The following is a 19,606-nucleotide window of genomic DNA, read 5'->3' on the forward strand; positions in this document are numbered from 1 at the left end:
ACTTTGTAGTGTAGTAACATGATAAGCAGCATTGCACTGTGGAGAGTGACTGGATTTGGAAACAGAAAATGGGTTTTCAAACCACAGCTCTGCCAACTGCTTGACTTTGGACAGCTACTTTAATCTTTCTGAACCTCAGTTTCATCATCTGTAAAATGAGACCGTTTGACTAGAAAATCGGGTCTAATCAGAGGGATCAATCTCCCCTTCCAGAGGGCAAAAGCAGACCACACAATTCCCAAGTACAGCTCCAATGAAAATACAATGTAATTGGGAAATGCTTAACAAAATAAAACATATACTTATGTATGCATATATGTGTCTATGGATATATATATCCATATATATGTATGTTTATATGTACATATGTGTATATTTATTGTGTCAATTTCTGGATTTTAGAAAGTGATGGAGAAAATTAATGTGCAAATTGAACTTCAAACACTCTTCCACACGTGTTTTTTGTTTGCTTGCTTGTTTTAGAAAGTCTCTAAATCTATGGCCCAGAGATAGTCATCTGTGCCCCAGTCACTAAGCTCAGCTTACCTCCACAGTTATACAAAAGCTCTTTTAACATAAACTTGTATCTGTTCTGAGTATTAGACAATGGACGAGAAGCATTGTCCCAGAAATATTGTTCATGAAGAGATCTTCTTGTTGTTCTTTGCTTTATTTTACTGTTGTTGTTGCTGCTGTTGTTTTTCTGTATATGAAGAGAGAGAAAGCCTTGACTTAAAGGCTTTCTTTTGGCTTTCTGAGATGAAAGTTTTCTATGTACATTCCTTTTCCTCTTTCATTTCTTCCTCCCTTATTACCCTGTTCCTTTCTCCTTTTCTCCTTCCCTTCTTCTTTCTATTCTTCCCCCTTCCTCCACCTTTTCTTTTTTCTCCTTCCTTCTTCCCTCCTTCTATCTCTCCCTTCCTCCTTTCCTTTTTTCCTCTCATCCTCCTTCCCTTTCTTTCTCATCTTCTACTTCCCTCTTTCCTCCCTCCAACTTTCCCTTCCTTTCTCCCTTCTTTCCTTCCTTCTGTCATTTCTTCCTTCTTTCCTTCCTTCCTCCCTGCTATACTCCTTTCCTTTATCACTGCTATTGTCTCTTTCTTTCCTCCTTCCCTTCCTTTACTTCTCTCTCCCTTCCTTCCTTTCTTCTCTTCTTCTTCCACTACTTCTTCTACTCTTTCTTTCTTCCTTCTTCCCTCCTTCTTTCCTCCTTCAGTTCCTTCTTTCCTTCCTTCCTTCTTTCTCTCTGTCTTCTTTCCTCATTCAAATACATGATTTCATTAATGTAAGAAATTTCCTTCCCCAATTGATAAATGGTCAAAAGATATAAACAGAAAATCTTCAGATGAAGAAATAAAATCATTTCTAGCCATATGAAAAAATACTCTAAATCATCATTGATCAGAGAAATACAAATTAGAATATCTCTGAGCTATGACTACATACTCTCAGATTGACTAAGGTGACAGGAAAAGACAATGATACATATTGGAGAGGATGCAAGAAAACCGGGACACTAATACATTGTTGGTGGAGTTGTAAAATGAGCCAACCATTCTGGAAAGTAATTAGGAACTATGACCAAAGGGCTATTAAACTGAGCATATCCTTTAACATAGCAGTATCATTACTGGGTCTGTAGCCCAAGGAAATCATAAAGGAGGGAAAAGGACCCACATGTGCAAAAATGTTTGTAGCAGATCTTTTTGTGGTAGCAAAGAATTAGACAATGAGCAGATGCCCATCAATTGGGGAATGGCTGAACATGTTGTGGTATATGAAGGTAATAGAATATTATTATTCTATTAAAAAAATGATAAATAAGCTGATTTTAGAAAGTCCTGGAAAGATTTACATGAACTGATGCTGAGAGAAATAAGCAGAACTCAGAATAAATTGAATACAATAACAGCAAGAATATGCAATGATCAACTATAAAAGACTTGGTTCTTCTCAGAAATTCAGTAATCCAAGGCAAAACCAATAAACCTTGATAGAAAACACCATCCAGAAAAAGAATCAACACATGCTATGTTCACTTCTTTTTTTCTGTTTTTTTTTTCACTCTTCCATGGTTTTTCCCTTTTGTTCTGATTTTTATCTCCCAACATTCATAAAGCAATGTATATTAAAAATAAATAAATAAATAACATGGAATAAACCAAACCAAAACAAAACATAAGAAACTCCTAGTATGTGGACTTATATCCCAAAGAGATCTTAAAGAAAGGAAAGAGACCCACATGTGCAAAAATGCTTGTGGCAGCCCTTTGTAGTGACTAGAAACTGGAAAATGAATGGATGCCCATCAGTTGGAGAATAGCTGAATAAGTTATGGTATATGAGTGTTATGGAATATTATTGTTCTGTAAGAAACGACCAGCAGGATGATTTCAGACTTATATGAATTGATGCTAAATGAAATAAGCAGAACCAGGAGATCATTATTCACGGCAACAACAAGTTTATATGATGATCATTTCTGACAGATGTGGCTCTCTTCAACAATGAGATTCAAACCAGTTGCAATTGTTCAGTGATGAAGAGCCAGCTACACCCAGAGAAAGAACTGTTGGAATTGAGTGTAGACCACAATATAGCATTCTCACTCTTTCTGTTATTGTTTGCTTGCATTTTTGTTTTCCTTTTAGGTTCTTTTTCTTTCTTTCTAGATTTGATTTTTCTTGTGCAGCAAGATAACTATATTAATATGTATACATATATTGGATTTAACATATACTTTAACATATTTAACATGTATGGGACTACCTGCCATCTAGGGGAGGTGGGGGTGGGAAGGAAGGGAAAACTTAGAAGAGAAGATTTTGTAAGGGTCAATGTTGAAAATTTACCCATTCATAAAAAAGCTTTAAAAAAAAAAAGAAAAAAAACCTCCTAGTATGGATACTATCCTAATTAAGAAACTTGGGTTTCTAAATATTTGCCCCAAACACAGACATGCAAAACAACTTGTCCATAGTCATATGTATGCCTCAAAGGCAGTACTTGAACCCAGATTTTTTTTTTTAATTCCAAAGGAAGCCCTCTATTCACTATAATGTATCTAATGACAAATTTTAAAATGTTGAACTAATATCTACTATCAGAGTCATAGCTTAGGGAGGACAGGTATGTCCTGACCTAAAGGGAGTGGAAATTACTCCTTACAATCTTTTAGCAGTTTAAAAGAACATATTCAGGAGGTGACTAACAAGAACAATTAATTAAATAGGAATCAACTAAGTGAACTGCTAGTGAGAACTTGTAGCCTGACCCCTGTTTATGTCTGAGGGGCTTGCTTCATGTGGACTAATTGCTGAGTATGGTTTGAACTCTGCTAGGTGCTACTAGAAATAAGGTGCATGAAAAGCATAAGGGATAAGAACAACTCTTGTGACTTAATGGTTTTAGGAGACTCTTGAATGAGGAAAATTTCTCTACCAAAGCAGGTCAACAGCTGTTTTCCCATTTATTTTAGTCTTAAGAATTGATCTTTCTGCCAAAACAGGTCAGCAACTATTTCCCCAATTATTTTAATCTTAACAGTTGCCTAGAACATTGAGAGATTAAGGGACTTTTCTAAGGTCGCACCATCAGTAAGTATAAGTGTGAGACATAGCACATGAAATCAGGTCCTTCTGGCTCATAGCATAGCCTAGTTCTTTCATCACTAGACCTCACTGTTTAAAAGCTAGAAGAACAGAAGACATAATTCCAATTCAAATTTCATATTCCTCTGATTGGGAAGAGAAAACATTGCAACAAGTACTTTCTGCCCTAAATGAATATTAAAACATATCAAATAAGTATGAATTTTCTTTCGCTTTTTTTTGAGACAAAGCTATTTAGTAAACAAAATAACCAAAGCTATTTGGTGGATATTCCTAAAAAGAGATCATAAAGGTGCCAATGTAAATAATCCCCAGTTCTCCTTTTCCAAAAGTGTGCCAAGGGTTCCTAAAGGTTTCACATTCCTGGGGAACTTGTTTCTCTCTACCTCCAGGTCTATACAAGGTTTTCTGATTTTTACAAAAGCAAAAACAAACTCTTGCGTATTGTTTTCCAGGGAGCATAAAATCAAATTTTCCACCCCAATTAACAATGTCTTTATAAAGCCAGTGGCATCTCTGATAATTCAAGTAAATGGCAAGATTGAGGTTTCTTTTTTTCCTTTGTCTGTTTGTTTAGAAAGGAAATACTGGTTTTAGAAATGTATATGGTGTGACCATATTCTGCCATGCTTAAAACCCAGATAGTTTTCTATCTTTCACTGCTAAAGGAGTTGTTGAAAGCTGTTGATCAAGATGCTTAGTGTTGCAAGTTTATCCATATCGTGTTCTGAAGGGGACGATGAAGGTCATGTTGTGCAATATCTTCTTCCCATTTTATAAATGAGAAAGCTGGATCCTAGAGAGGCGAAGCGTCCTAGCCAAGATCATCAAGTTCACCTCCTCAGATTCCAAATTTAGCATTTTCAAATATCCAGAAATATCTACTAAGGGCAGTTAAGGTAGAACGGTGGATAAAATGCTAGGTCTCGGCTCAGTAAAACTCATTTTCATGAGTTCAAATCCAGTTTCAGATACTAACTCTGTGACCCTGAACAACCTGTTTGACCTGTTTACCTCAGTTTCCTCATCTATAAAATGAGCTGGAGAAGGAAATACCACATCACTCCAGTAGTATTTGCCAAAAAAAAGTTGTCTATGGGATGACAGAGAGTTGGACACAACTGAAAAACAAATAGTGGGGAGTCCTTTATTAGACAAGGATGGGAAATTTCTAATGCCCTCCGGATAGTTGCCATGAAAAACTTTGTGCTTTGCACTAGAGAGAACTCTGATTTCATGATCTATCAATGTAGAGCAGCATTTGGTCTGTAACTTAGAGATTTAAAGAGGTGCCTGGGTCACTAAGAAGTTCAATGACTTCCTTGGAGCAACATAGTGTGCATTAGACATTAAGGACATTCATCTCAGGTCTTCCTCACTTCACTATCTTTCTACCATAAGAGACTCAAGGGAAATTAATTCCCTTTAAGCCTGAACATTTCAAAATGCAAAGGACAGAAAAAAAGGCTCAATCTGAAATTTTGACTTTTACAATATAATTTATAGCATAATTTTTTGTTACATTAAACACAACATGATTTTACTGGCCTTTCTCTCCTTCCAAACTTTGTATTTTTCTATTGTGTATTTTCAAATGTTTTATTACTGCCCTCTTTTTTTTGTTTTTTCTTCTTTTATTTTATCACTATCACCACTCAAACACCTGCATCTACAGTATTCTCCCTTCAAAATATAAAATATAAAAAATAAACAAAGTCAAAGAAAACATAAACTTGGACTATCTAAAATGCATTTCTCATTCTCCTCTTTCATCCAAGAGGTAGGAAGTAATCTTTATCATCATTCTTCAAGGATTGTTACTTGTCATTTGGCTGATGATGGTATTTATAAAGTGCTTTGGGTTTTTTAAAGTATTTTACAAATAGTATCTAATTTTATCCTCACTACAATCCTGGGAAGTAGGTTCAATTATTATCCCCATTTTCTTATAGAAGAGAAAATTAAGGTGATGGAGGTTAAAATGACTAGCTGAAGATCACACAGCTAGGAAATCTCTGATGACACATTTGACTTCATATCTATCACTTCGTGCCCTATACCACTTAACTGCCACTGACCAGAGTTCTTAGATATCTCAATTTTCTTTTTCTTTATATTATTATAATCATTAATCTAAATCATTCTCCTGATTCTACTTGCTATTCAATGGAATTTTAGTAAATGATCAAGGTGATTTATATGAGTAGCATTCAATATGATAGCAAAGTAAATAAGATCAGGCATTCAAACTGCAGTTCTGATATGTTTGGATCTCCATTGATCATCTACCTTTCCTTTTACATCTCAATTTCTTTATCTGTAACAGGAATGGGTAGGACCAGATGACCTTAGGTAGCTGATATAATGGATAGCAGGCTGACTTGGAATCTGAAAAAAGCTGCATTCAAATCCTTCCTTGGACTAGCACTCTAACTCTGAAACAGTCATATCCTCTCTGGGTCTCAGTTTCTCCATTTGTTAAATGAAGGTATGGAGTTAAATGTCTTAAAAAATCTCTTGTAGGTCTACATCTATGCTTCCTTAGCTCTAAATTTATGCAATTCTATAAGGCTCTTGCTATTGTTCCGTCATTTTAGTCATATTTGACTTTTCTTGACCTTATTTGGGGTTTTCTTGACAGAGAACTGACAGTTCCTCCAGTTCATTTTACAATGAGGACACTGAGGTAAACAGAGTTAAATAACTTACCCAGGGTCATACAGCTAGTGTCTAAGGTCACATTTGAACTCAGATATTCCCAACTTTAGGCCCTCTGCCCTATCTACTAAAGCATATATACAATATTTTTAAACATCTGGGCAACCCATTGAAATTTTGCTTTTTATCCAGATTCTTGGTGTAAAGTACACAGAGAGGCTAGGATTTCCCCAGGAAAAATAGAAGAGTTGAAAAATATACCCAAACTGCAAAAGGTAGATTCAGAAAGCAGCATATTTCCAAAGGGTTTCTTGCCAAGAAGAAGGCCTAAAAATTAAGAAGCGTCCAAAGCATTTCAACTTGAGATTAAAGCCAAAAAATGTGATTTCCTAAGTAGCTAAAGTTAGAAGTGTTATTTTGCATACAATTTCAAGAAACATTACCTGTACCATTTCCCCCCCTTCAGACAGTTTTGTTTTATGGCCATAATGCTTATAGGTTGCTTGCTCTGATTTGTCCAGTGTAATAAGATTTGGGGCATTGAAGAACTATTTTCTGCAAATAGTCTTCAAAAGTTGTTACTCATTTAAAAGTACCAGATGAAGATCTACTATATGTGGGCCAGACTGGTACAATATGAATTTTAAAGCCTTTCAAATCCAATTACTTTTAATAACTTCGTTTCCCAAACTACAATAAATCATCTATATAGGAAAGTTACAGAATTTAAATATGAATAGGGGTGGAGGATGATAGTATATCACTAGGAATCCGCTATTTCTGTTATGTATAGTGCTGCTTAACATATTTAAAGGGAAGCCTTATTAATTTGGATTTCACTAATTCACAATTTGTGATCTTTCATATATGAGCTAGGTCAAGGTCCATATTTTAGGAGCAGTGCCGTTCATAGTTAGGACAAAATAATAGCACCCCAAGACTAGAAATGTTTGGAGTCTCTGAAAACAAAACTCAAGTCCTTTAGAAGGAGCTATTTGCTCCTTTCTGATTGATATGTTAATTATGGGATCACTGCTTATCTGTTATTAAAGGTCCTCTACTTGTTAAATTCCATTCTCTGAGCTTTCTTTTGTTTTCTTCCTTTGTTCCTTCCTTCCTTTCTTCATTCCTTCCTTCCTTCTACATTTCCTTCCTTCGTTCCTTTCTTCAATTCCTTCCTCCCTTCCTCCCTCTTTCTCTCCCTCCTTTCTTCCCTTCTTCCTCTCTTTCATCTTTCTTTCCTTTCTTCTTCCCTTCTTTTTTCTTTCTGTCCTTTTTTTTCCTATAGATTCTTGAAAGTTTCTGTCACTTAGAAATAATGTACGCAGATCTCTGAAATTTATTACTTATGTAAATTTGGTCAAGTCACTTAGTGGCCTGCTGCCTCAGTTTCCTTATCTGTAAAATGAAATGGTTCACCTCTGTGGTCTTTCCTATCTCTACGTCAATGTTCCTATGAAGCAGCAGGCATTGATACCAGGGAGGACCTGTTCATTAAGAATGTATCATGCCAGATTAACCACGTCTCCATTTTTTGACAGGATTATTAGATCAGTGCCTTACACAGAGTGTAGGTGCTTAATTAATGTTTGTTGAATTGAATCAGGGGAATGCTGACAACCGGCATTTCTAATATCAGAACCCTATTTTGAGAAGCAGCATGGAATAGCTGGTAAAGTAAGCTGGACTCAAAGGCAGGGAAACCAGACTTTGAGTCCTGACTCAGACATATACTGGTTATGCTGGGCAATGAACTTAAAACTCACTGGACCTCAGTGTTCTCTTCTATCAAATGAACATAACACCTCAAAAGATTGCTGTGAGGTTCAAATGGGATCAAATATGGTGTCTTGAAAAATCTAAAATAATTTTCTAAATATCAGTTACCCTTATGATAATCATTTTATCATTTTTTAAAATGCAGGTCAACTGAGAAAATGCACAATGACAAAATAACAAATCTTAGGGAATGGATCCATTTGGAGATCTGTTACAATAAGTTCTCCTCATTTCAACCGCCACTTTGATGGGCTTACAGCCAACAGCTGGTGACCAAAGTCAACAGCTGGCAACCTCAGCTATAAACTATTTTATTATATTTATCATACTTATAATTATTTACATATATGTGTATCTAATAGGATCACTACTTATCTGTTAACAAAGATTCTCTACTATAATCATCCTATATTCTATTTACATATTATAATATATAATATTATATTATATTATGTTACATTACATTATATTATATTATATTATGTTATTCGTTGGAGGAGGAAGAAGAAATATTAACTCAATGCTGGGGTAGTAAGATGGACATGAAACTAGTTCCCCAAATGGGCAATGATAAACATCAACCTGAAAAGTTTTCTGAAGTCTTGCAAACTACTCTTATAGAAGTCTTAGATATATTAGGAACAATTAGGAACTTGAATGCCAGGACCCTAAAAGAAGAGCTTAATGGTCCAATGTCAGCCTGGCAGAGATCCCACTGGTATGCCCCAGGGACCTGTACTTGACCCTAGATTGCTTTTCCAGTCTTGCTTTATTCTTCAGCCCAGACCCCACAATGACACTGGCTTGCTGGCTAGTATGTGTTTTTATTCCTATCCAGGAGTACCTTTCATTCTCATCTGCCTCTTTGCTTCCCTTTCCTTAGTTTCCTGTCTCAGTTTAAGTCCTGTCTTCTCTTAGAGGCATTCCCCCATTTCTTTCCAGTCTCCCCCAGCACCTGCCTTTGTGGAATTACATACTCACATACATGTATGTATACACACACACACACACACACACGCACACACATATATACACTTATATATACACATATATATAAGTGTATATATTCACACATAATGTAAACATCTGTATATACTATGTATTTTATATCTAAATACATATTCAAATATAAGTGTTAGGTATGTTTAAACATATCTATATATTTAAACATATGTTTATACTATGATAGGCAGCTAGGTAACTCAGTGGATAAAGTATAGGAGTCAGAAAGACTCATTTTTCAATTTCAAATCCACTTCAGATACTTACAAATTGTGTGACCCTTGGCAAGTCACTTAACCCTGTTTGCTTTAGTTTCCTCATCTGTAAAATGAGCTGGAGAAGAAAATGACTCCAATGTTTTTTGCCAAGAACACCCCCTTGGGAATAGCCAAATAAGTTATGGTCTATGAATGTAATGGAATATTATTGTTTTATAAGAAACATCAGCAGGCTGGTTTCTGAAAAACCTGGAGAGACTTATATGAACTGATGCTAAGTGAAGTGAGTAGAGCCAGGAAAACATTGTACACAGTAATAGCAAGATTATATGATGATTAACTATGATAGACTTAGCTCTTTTCAGTAGGACAGTGGTCCAAGACAATTCTAATAAGACTTGTGATGGAAAACGCCCCTCATATCCAAAGAAAGAATTATGGAGACTAAATGTGGATGGAAACATACTACTTTCACTTTTGTTGTTGTTTGTTTGTTTGCTTTTTCTTTCTCCTGCTTTTTTCTTTTACATCGGATTTTTCTTCCCACAAATATGACAAATATGGAAATATGTTTAAAAGCATTGTCATGTATAACCTACAACAGATTGCTTGCTCTCTTGGAGAAGGGGAAGTAAAGGAGGGTGGGAGAAAAATTTTGGAACACAAAAACGAATGTTGAAAACTATCTTTACATGTATTTGGAAAAATAAAATCCTATTGAGAAAAGAAAAAAAAAAACATGAAGTCAATGTCTGAAAAATAACAAAATACAGTATATATACTGTATAGTATATATATACATTTAAATAAACAGGGTATATATGTGAATACTATAAATATATCAATAGAGAAAATCTTGTTTGCACACCATTGTTTTCATTTGTATTCTTCCATTCCAATGTGAGACCTTGAATCTATTTTTGATTCCTTGAGGCTGGAATCTAATTTTTTTCGTTCTTTGTATCCTCAGTGCTTAGCACAATGCCTGACACTTAAATGCTAGATAAATGCTTGTTGATTAACTGACTAAAATGTTATATGATAGAGTCAGGATCCAAAAATAACCCCTATAGGATAAAGCATTGATCTTAAGTTAATTACGCAAAATTAAATAGGAACTGCTACTTGGGTTTAAAAATGTTATCCTCATAAGGACAGATGTCAACATAGCAATTCTTACAAAAATAGCAATAATAATTGTGTTTAAAAGTTGGGAGTTAGGGAGGACTATGAGAGGAGGGATTATCTTTTGCTTCTTTTTGTATCCATGGCACTTAGGACCGAATCTGGCACAAAACAGACATTTAATCAAAGTTGATTGATTGAATGATAATTAATAGTGTGTTATAAAAAGAAAAAGAATGATGTGATCCCAAGCTGCATCAAGAGGGCCATACCTAGGGCCCACTAGTGCCTTCCAAAGGTGATAGATCAAGTATTGTTTTTTGTTTGAGATTCTACATTTTGAAAATAACTTTAATTCCCTGAAGAGCCAAAAGAGGACAGTTGGATTAGAGAAACTCATTTCTCTGTTATATTAGAAACTGAAGTTGGATGACTTGGAGATGTTTAGCCTGAAGGAAAGACTTAGGGAAGGCTTGATAGTTCTCTTCAAGTGTCTGAAGGATTGTCATGTAGAAGAGAGATCCAACTTGTTCTCCTTTAATCTGAGTACTGAAATAGGGCAATGGGCAGCAGTTAGACATAGAAAATCTTTCTAATAATTTGGACCATCCCCAAGTGGAATTGGCTACATTGTGAGCTGGAGTTCTCTCTCACTGGAAATCTTCAAATGGTGATTGATTCCACCCATCAAGTATAAAACAGAGGAGAACCTTGTTCAGATTCAAATTGGATTCTGGACTTTGAGTTGAAAATTCCATGAATGAATATCTTACGCATTCATAAAATTTGAATATCATGGGCATCAAGATGGCAGGTGGATTTGGGGACAAAAGAATTGGTTGGATACATCTGACTTTATAAATCATCCTGTTAAAAAGTATGGTTGAGGCTGTTGGGAGTATAGGATAGAATCTTGAGAGATCACATGTCAAAATGTAGGAGGAGGATTAGAACCAACATACCACAATCACAGTAAGCCTATATACAGATTATAAATCACTTTTTCCATTGCAGTAGAAATAGTATTTAAAAAGACTTGGTTTTAATCTCAACACTCCTACTGATCTTGGTTTTGAAGTATTCATTTTCTTTTTCTGTTCCCCCTCTCCTCTTCTGAAAAAACAATGGGAGAGAAAAAAATCATATTGTCAATATTAAGCAGGAAAGATAATCCATTGACCTAATCTGCCAATAGATGAGCTCTAGGGTTTTTCTCTGCTTTGGATTCCTAGTACAGTCAAATTTATTAAATTGGCTAGCTTTCAATTCATTTAGATCTAAGGAAGGAACACCTCAATATTATCACTTCACATATTCCTCACTCAACCATAGCTATTATTTTTTTTTCCCATTTTCATGCCTACGTACCAAAGTCTCATTTTTTGGACGCAAGATTCTCAATTTTTATACTAGAAAAATCAGTGGTGATAGGGTAATAGGATTATAGACCTATAGCTGAATAGAAATCAAATCTAATCCTCTCCTTTTGCAGATAAGGAAACTGAGGCACAGAAAGACCAAATGTCCTAGCTAGAGTTATGCAATATATGCCTATAGGGTGAGACTTTAACCCAGATATTCTTGACTCCAAGTCAATGTCCTATCCAGTTTATTACCCTAGGTCTAGTATCAATATACATTAGGATTCTGGAGGCAATTTAAGTAGATAACCTTAATTTACATTTTTAAGAATATGTTCCTATAGTATGGCTTCTGGCTAAGAACCCAAGGACTTTCGCTAACCTTTATAATTAGATTCAAGACATAATGGACGAAAAAGTATATGAAGATGGATTGAGTTGGCTTTGATTGGCAGGTTCTTTGGTCCCCTGTAGATTCATTTCTGGGCAGGGACAGAATAACTATTTGGAGAGTGAGAACTGCAACCACTTCAGCCAAACCACTGTGTAGTGGATATAAACAGACACAGTCTATGTATACAACCCCTGAGCAGATTATTTGACAGCTATTCCACAAGTTTGATAAATGGGAAGAACCACATTTTGTGCAGGAAGTAATTTGGCCTTCTGTACTGGGTACATCTTGGGAAGGAGATTGATAAGTTGGAAAGTATCCAAAGGAAAGCAGCCTGAATACAAAGTACTTAGAGATCATGCCATATGAATGGTGGTTCAGGATAGTAGCATCATTTAAGCTAGAGAAGACAAGACTCAGAGATCATGATCAGTATCTTCAGTATTTGAAGGGCTAACAAGGAAGAAAGATTGCATTTATTCTGTTTGACCCAAAAAAACAGAACCAGGATCAGAAGATTATATACTTAAAGACAGAAGGAAATCCAGGGCAATTTTGTTCAATACTTTCATGTTACAGATGAGAAAAATGAGCCTGAATCAGGTCAAGTAATTTGCTCAGGGTCACATAAGCATTAAGTATTGAGGCAGAATTAGCACTCAGGTCTTCTTAACTCAGAAGTCAATCCTCTATTCATTACTACAGTTTATATAATGAGTAGAAATGGCAAAGAACCAAATTTAGTTTTGAGGTAAGGTAAAATGAGGTAGGAATTAAATCTCTTCCCAAAGAGGAATCATCTGCCTCTGGAGGTTGTGGGTTCCTTTTCAGTGGAGGTCTCAATGTCAAATGACTATTTGTTGGATTTGTTTTAAAAGGCCTTCTTCGTGAAGTGTTGGAAAAAAGGCAACTGAGTGTGAACCCTTGCAGCCTTGAAATGATGTGAATTGGGTAAAATTAATTGTCCATGCTTCTTTCATTTTTAGGTGAGGCAGACCCAAGCTGCAAAACAATGTGGCTTCTGACTTTTGTTTTGACAAACACTCCCCATCCTGCAAAAAAAAAGATATAAAATTAAAAGACCCTGATTCAATGACCACTGGTTTTCTCTAGATTGGACAAAGTCAGTTTCAAATTCTTTTTTTTTTTTTTAAAGTACACTTCCTGTTGCTTATAGCTTAAAAGATTTCTATCTCAGTATTTGGTACAGGTCAGTACAGAGTATTCTCAAGTCAAAAAGACCTAAAAAAAAAAAAAATCCAACTTCTGCATATTTCAATATGCATTGGAAATGAGGAAGGAAAGATTGGATGATAAAAGTATACTGAAGGAAAATGTAAAATTACAGCAAAATATGTAAATTAGAAAACCAAAGTATTCCTGTCCTTATTTGAAGATAGCATCAATACAAAGGAGATCTATTCTTTTCAATTGACTTTATCTTCCCATTAAAAATAAGGAAAGACAGGAGCAACCTTTTGAATGACTGATGGAGAAGTTAGGCACTTTGTGTCTTTCAAATCCTATTTTCCAAAGTACCTCCCCCCATCCCACCCCCAAGGAGCTCTCCTAAGTATACAAAAACTCTATTTTTGGAACTCTTCAGAATAACTGGTGACAACTCCACTTTTAAATCAGGGACTGCATATAAACTGTCACCATCCAAAATTTGCACAGACAAAACAGGATTGGGGGGAAAAAACACCAAAATAACACAGAAAAAAAGTTCTATGAACAGCTGTGTAAATAATAGCAACAATGTTAAATAATAAAAGGAAAGTGGCAGTCTCACTAAGAAGCAGGAGGCAGCCCAAGTTGTTCAAAGCAGATTGATTTGATTCAATTTGCATTTCTTTCCAAATGCAAATCTTACTTCAAAGTTACTGCTCAACGAAGCCTAGGGGAAAAAAAAAGTTAGAGAGATACTTTTCTAAAGAAACTAATCTATTAGTAATTAAAAAATAAATTGGAAGAGAGGGATCATATTTCTAACTCACAAGTGTGGGTCAGGCATTGAGATAACAATTGACCTTTTTTCTTGTTCATCATTATTGACTGGTTTCCACTGTCCACACTAGAAAAACAAAGTGGATGAAAAAACACATATTGCTGAAATTTTGAAAAGCAGCAAGAAAGTTGCTAATTGATTTTATTTATTCATATAACAATAGGTTGGATGCACTTGGACAGGGATTGCTTTCATTCTGGACAATGGGTTATAATTAGGAAAGAGAAGGACATTATGATAGAATGAATTTGGGAAATTGTAAAGGGTTGAAACTCTTAAAAGTTGTGCTTGAATCAGACAACCAAGCACTTAAGGCTAATTATCTATTGGACAATAACTCTATTAGCATATGAGTGGAAAAATGGCCTTTCTCACTATTCTGTGCTGGCTTGATCTTTTGGTGTATATTAGAGAGTGGAGTGACATAAGCTAGCGACTTAACTTGGCAGCAGGACAGAAGGAGAAAAGTGTGGAGATTCTGAACTCTAGATTCTTGGCAAAACTCCTGGCAGTTTTATTCATCTCCTTCACTTTTCCCCCTGAAGACCAAGGACTTTTGCTTATCTTGACTTTGGCTGTTCTTGAGACCTCCTGGGATCTAGCTCGGACTTTACAGGAAACATATTTCCCAAATTCTAATTCCCATTTGGGTACTTTCAAAGTTGTTCCCAACTTAGTAGAATTCATTGGATTTTGCTTTACTCTTAGACTCCTAGGACCCAAAGTCACCCTCCTGATCTCTAGGGGAAGGTATATAAATTATTCCAATGGAATAGTATTTGTTGAACTAATGAAGACTCTACCAAGTACTTTGAAGTCTACTAAATTGGAATTGGCTCAAGCATTAGCTTAGCAATGTCTATCATCTAAATTCAAAAGACTTTCATTATGTTATGAAATATTATTGTTCTATAAGAAAGGATCAGCAGGATGATTTCAGAGAGGCCTGGGGAGACTTACATGAACCGATGCTGAGTGAAATGAGCAGAACCAGAAGATCATTGCACACAGCAACAAGAAGATTATATGAGGATCGATTCTGATAGATGTGGCTCTTTTCAACAATGAGATGTTTCAGGCCAGTTCCAATGGACCTGTGATGGAGAGAGCCATGTGCACCAGAGAGAGGACTGTGGGAACTGAGGGTGGATCACAACATAGCATTTTTGCTTTTTGTTGTGGTGGTGGTAATGATTTTATTTTCTTTCTCATTTTTTTTTTTTTTTTACTTTTTGATCTGATTTTCCTTGTGCAGCAAGATAATTGCATAAATATGTATACCTATATTGGATTTAACATTTATTTTTACCATGTTTAACATATATTAGATTACATGCTATCTAGAGGAGAGAGTGGGGAGAAGAGGGGAAAAGGGGAACACAAGGTTTTTCAAGAGTCAATGTTGAAAAATTATCCTTGCATATGTTTTGAAAATTAAAAAACTTCAATAAAAATAGACTTTCATTATGAAAAGATAGGTTTTACAATAACAGGAACTCATGAAAACTGTCCTAAATTATGATTAAAATCTACAAATGGCTCATCATTGAGACTGTTGGATCAGAGATTTAGAAGTGAAAGGGTATCTAAGAGAATATCTAGTCCAGTGTCCTCTTTTTATAGATAAGGAGACTAAGCTAGAGAGCTCAGAGGCAGAAGTGGAACCCTGGACCTTGACTCCAGATCTTTTCTATTGTCCAACACTGTCAGGAGTCTTTGAAATAAGCTCACATGTAGTAATTCATGAATTAGTCTAATATAATTTAGTCTGTTAACAACTCCATCCAGCTCTCAGATATCTGGCCACCTGTGGTCATGTTAGGAAGGAGGAGGAGGTGGTTGATTGATCACCAAACAGAATGATGGACAAGAGAACTTTAACCCAAGCTAGTCATGGTAGCAATTTCACACTCAGATGTTTTTAATTATTTTTTTGTAAATCCGTTGGATGATCAGATTGTTTAAATCTCTGACAGATAACTAAAAAATAAACATCAGTCCCGTTCTTCCTGCTCTTTGAAAATGACCATGATAGCAAGTCTCCCTCATTTACTTGTACAGAAATTTACATTTGACACATTAAAATTATATTGTATAAAGAACAAAGCATAGAAATCATCTGTTGTCACACTGGGAAAAATGAACATGTGAATTTTGGCACCTTTTTTGGCCATCAGGTTTAGATTACAAGGAAGAACCATGGGGAGTTAAACAAAGATGCTGATGAGCATTTGAATAATTGCTAATTGAATTGCAAGCATACAAAAAAGTCAGATTTTACCACAGACCTTCCTGAATTTCTTTTTTGGTCAAGCTTACAAAAGGAATAAAATGATCACCTTAAATAAAAATTTTAGATAGATAATATAACAGTCAAGGAGGTAAAAATCAGAGAATATTTTAAATGGAAGTACCAATTTTCAGTCATCTTTCATTTCTGTTTTGAATGGAGGGGCTTGATGTCACTGAAATGAACAAAATATTTTTTTCAGTGATAAATGGAAAAGAACAATTTGGGGTAGAGGGAAGAAACAATCTGACCAGAATGAATGCAGAAAAACAATGTTCAGCTCTCATCTCTGATATCTACTATTTGTTTGATTTGGTCAAATGACAATCTTACTGAGCCTAAGATTCTACAATTACCACCTGATCAACACTGCTGAAAACAGATTATGTATTCAACCTGTCTACATAGACCCTGGTGGCAATACAGTATATTCATGATTATCATAAGACTAGAGAATCTCAAAATTGGATTAGACATCAATTATATAGTCCAATTTATACCTGATCCAATATTCTACATAATATCCTAGACAAGGAAGGGATAATCCAGTCTCTTCTTGAAGACTTTCAGAGATAAGAAGCTCATGTTCTCAAAAAAAAATTTCACTTTTGGATAATTTTAATCATTCAATTAATCATTTTGGGGGGACACACCATTAATTAAGCTCCTATCATGTTCTTAGAAGGGGTGACTAAAATGCATCAAAATAGGGTGACTAAATGTATTTTTTAAACTAATGAAAGGGAAAAGAGGAATTTAATCAACTCAAGTGGACATCCCTATAAAAAGAGAGTAGAAATACTAATATTTATGAATGTCAACCTGGAAGAAGCTGAGAGGCAGAAAAATGGAGAATAATAGGGGACAACTGAGAATAGACCTAAATTAGAGTCAACCAAAATAGCTATTGAGAGTGGGAGAAGGTCCTTTGGAGTATAAACTTATAAAAATGTCATTGTTGGAGGAGGGAAAATAAGAAAATTGAATTTGTTTTCTGAGGAGCATTCTCCCTAATCAAATTAAGATTGGAATCTTGTGATGTGTGATTTAGAAACTGATACAATATTGTGACCTAAGTTTTGTATATTCAGTGACACTCTAGAATTCCAAGAAATTTTTTCCTCTTTCCAATGTTTAAAGGCATAACCTGGAAATCTGAACTCACTCTGGGCCCACAGTAGGGGATATGCCTGTCAAGGAAAAAAATATGCCATGAGCCAACCAATTCTGTCAATCAGCTTGAACATGTGAGCAGATTTGGACCAGAGAAAAAAAGTTCAAGCTATTTTTAGCTAGTTTAACATGGCTCAAACTTTTCTTTGCTAGGGAATAGAAAAAGGGAATGAAAAGTAAAATAAGTAAATTTGGTCAAGATTAAGATTAAATATTTTAAATATTTTTTATGATCATTTGATTCCACTTGTCTTCTACTTTTTTCTCTGTCCAAATTGTCATGTCAACATAGTCTCTGAGGACTGTTTTTAGTGAAATGGAAAAAAAAATTGAAGACTATAATCAAGAGTTTAATGCTAACAGAGGCAAAGTAAAAGGGAACAGTAGGCAGTAATTTTCATTTTATTTCTTCCAATATAAAAAGTTCATATAGATTAAAATCATTTTTAAATTAATATAGAACCATGGAAAAAACCCAGAGAAAATGGATTTTAATCTGCTTCTGATACTAATACTTATCAAAGGTCATACATACTTCATTTATTTGTTTGTTTGTTTGTTTATTTATTTTTCATTAACACTTTTTATTTACAAAACATATATATGGATAATTTATCAACAATGACCCTTGCAAAACTTTCTGTTCCAAATTTTCCCCTTCTTCCTCCTTCCCCTAAATGACAGGTAGTCCAATACATGTTAAATGTGTTAAAGTATATGTTAAATCCAATATATGTATACATATTTATACAGTTATATTCCTGCACAAGAAAAATCAGATTTAGAAATAAAGTAAAAATAATCTGAGAAGGAAAACAAATATGCAAGCAGACAAAAATAGAAGAAATGCTATGTTGTGGTGCATACTCATTTCCCGTGGTTCTTTTGCTGGGTGTAGCTAGTTCTCTTCATTATTGAACAATTGGAACTGCTTTGTTTCATCTCATTGTTGAAGAGATCCATGTCCATCAGAATTCACCATCGTATAGTCTCCCTGTTGCCATTTATAATGATCTCCTGGTTCTGCTCATTTCACTTACCATCAGGTCATGTGAATCTCCCCAGGGCTCTCTGAAATCATGTGGCTGGTCGTTTCTTACAGAACAATAATATTCCATAATATTCATATACCATAATTTATTCAGCCATTCTCCAATTGATGGGCAACCATTCAGTTTCCAGTTTCTAGTCACTACAAAAAGGGCTGCTACAAACATTTTTGCACATGAGGGTCCCTTTCTCTTCTTTAAGATCTCTTTGGGATATAAGCCCAGTAGAAACATTGCTGGATCAAAGGGTATGCACAGTTTGATAACTCTTTGAGCATAGTTCCAAATTACTTTCCAGAATGGTTGGATGCATTCACACATCCACCAACAATGTATCAGTGTCCCAGTTTTCCCACATCCCCTCCAAAATTCATCATTATTTTTTTCTTGTCATCCTAGCCAATATGAGAGGTGTGTAGTGGTATCCCAGAGTTGCCTTAATTTGCATTTCTCTGATCAATAATGATTTGGAACATCTTTTCATATAACTAGAAATAGTTTCCCTTTCTCCATCTAAAAATTGTCTATTCATATCCTTCGACCACTTATCAATTAAAGAATGACTTGATTTTTTATAAATTTAGAGTTAATTCTCTATATATTTTGAAATGAGAACTTTATCAAAATCTTTGACTGTAAAAAAGAAATATTTTTCCAGTTTATTGCTTCCCTTCTAATCTTGTCTGCTTTAGTTTTGTTTGTACAAAAACTTTTCAATTTGATATAATCAAAATTTTCTATTTTGTGATCAATAATGATCTCTAGCTCTTTTTTGGTCACAGATTCCTTCCTCCTCCACAGGTCAGCATTGTCTCAATTTGCATCTGCCAGATTAATAGTGATTTGGAGCACCTTTTCATATGACTAGAAATAGTTTCAATTTCTTCATCTGAAAATTGTCTGTTCATATTCTTTGACCATTTATCAGTTGGAAAATG

Source organism: Antechinus flavipes, chromosome 1 (assembly GCF_016432865.1).
Source record: "Antechinus flavipes isolate AdamAnt ecotype Samford, QLD, Australia chromosome 1, AdamAnt_v2, whole genome shotgun sequence".
Lineage (NCBI taxonomy): Eukaryota > Metazoa > Chordata > Mammalia > Dasyuromorphia > Dasyuridae > Antechinus > Antechinus flavipes.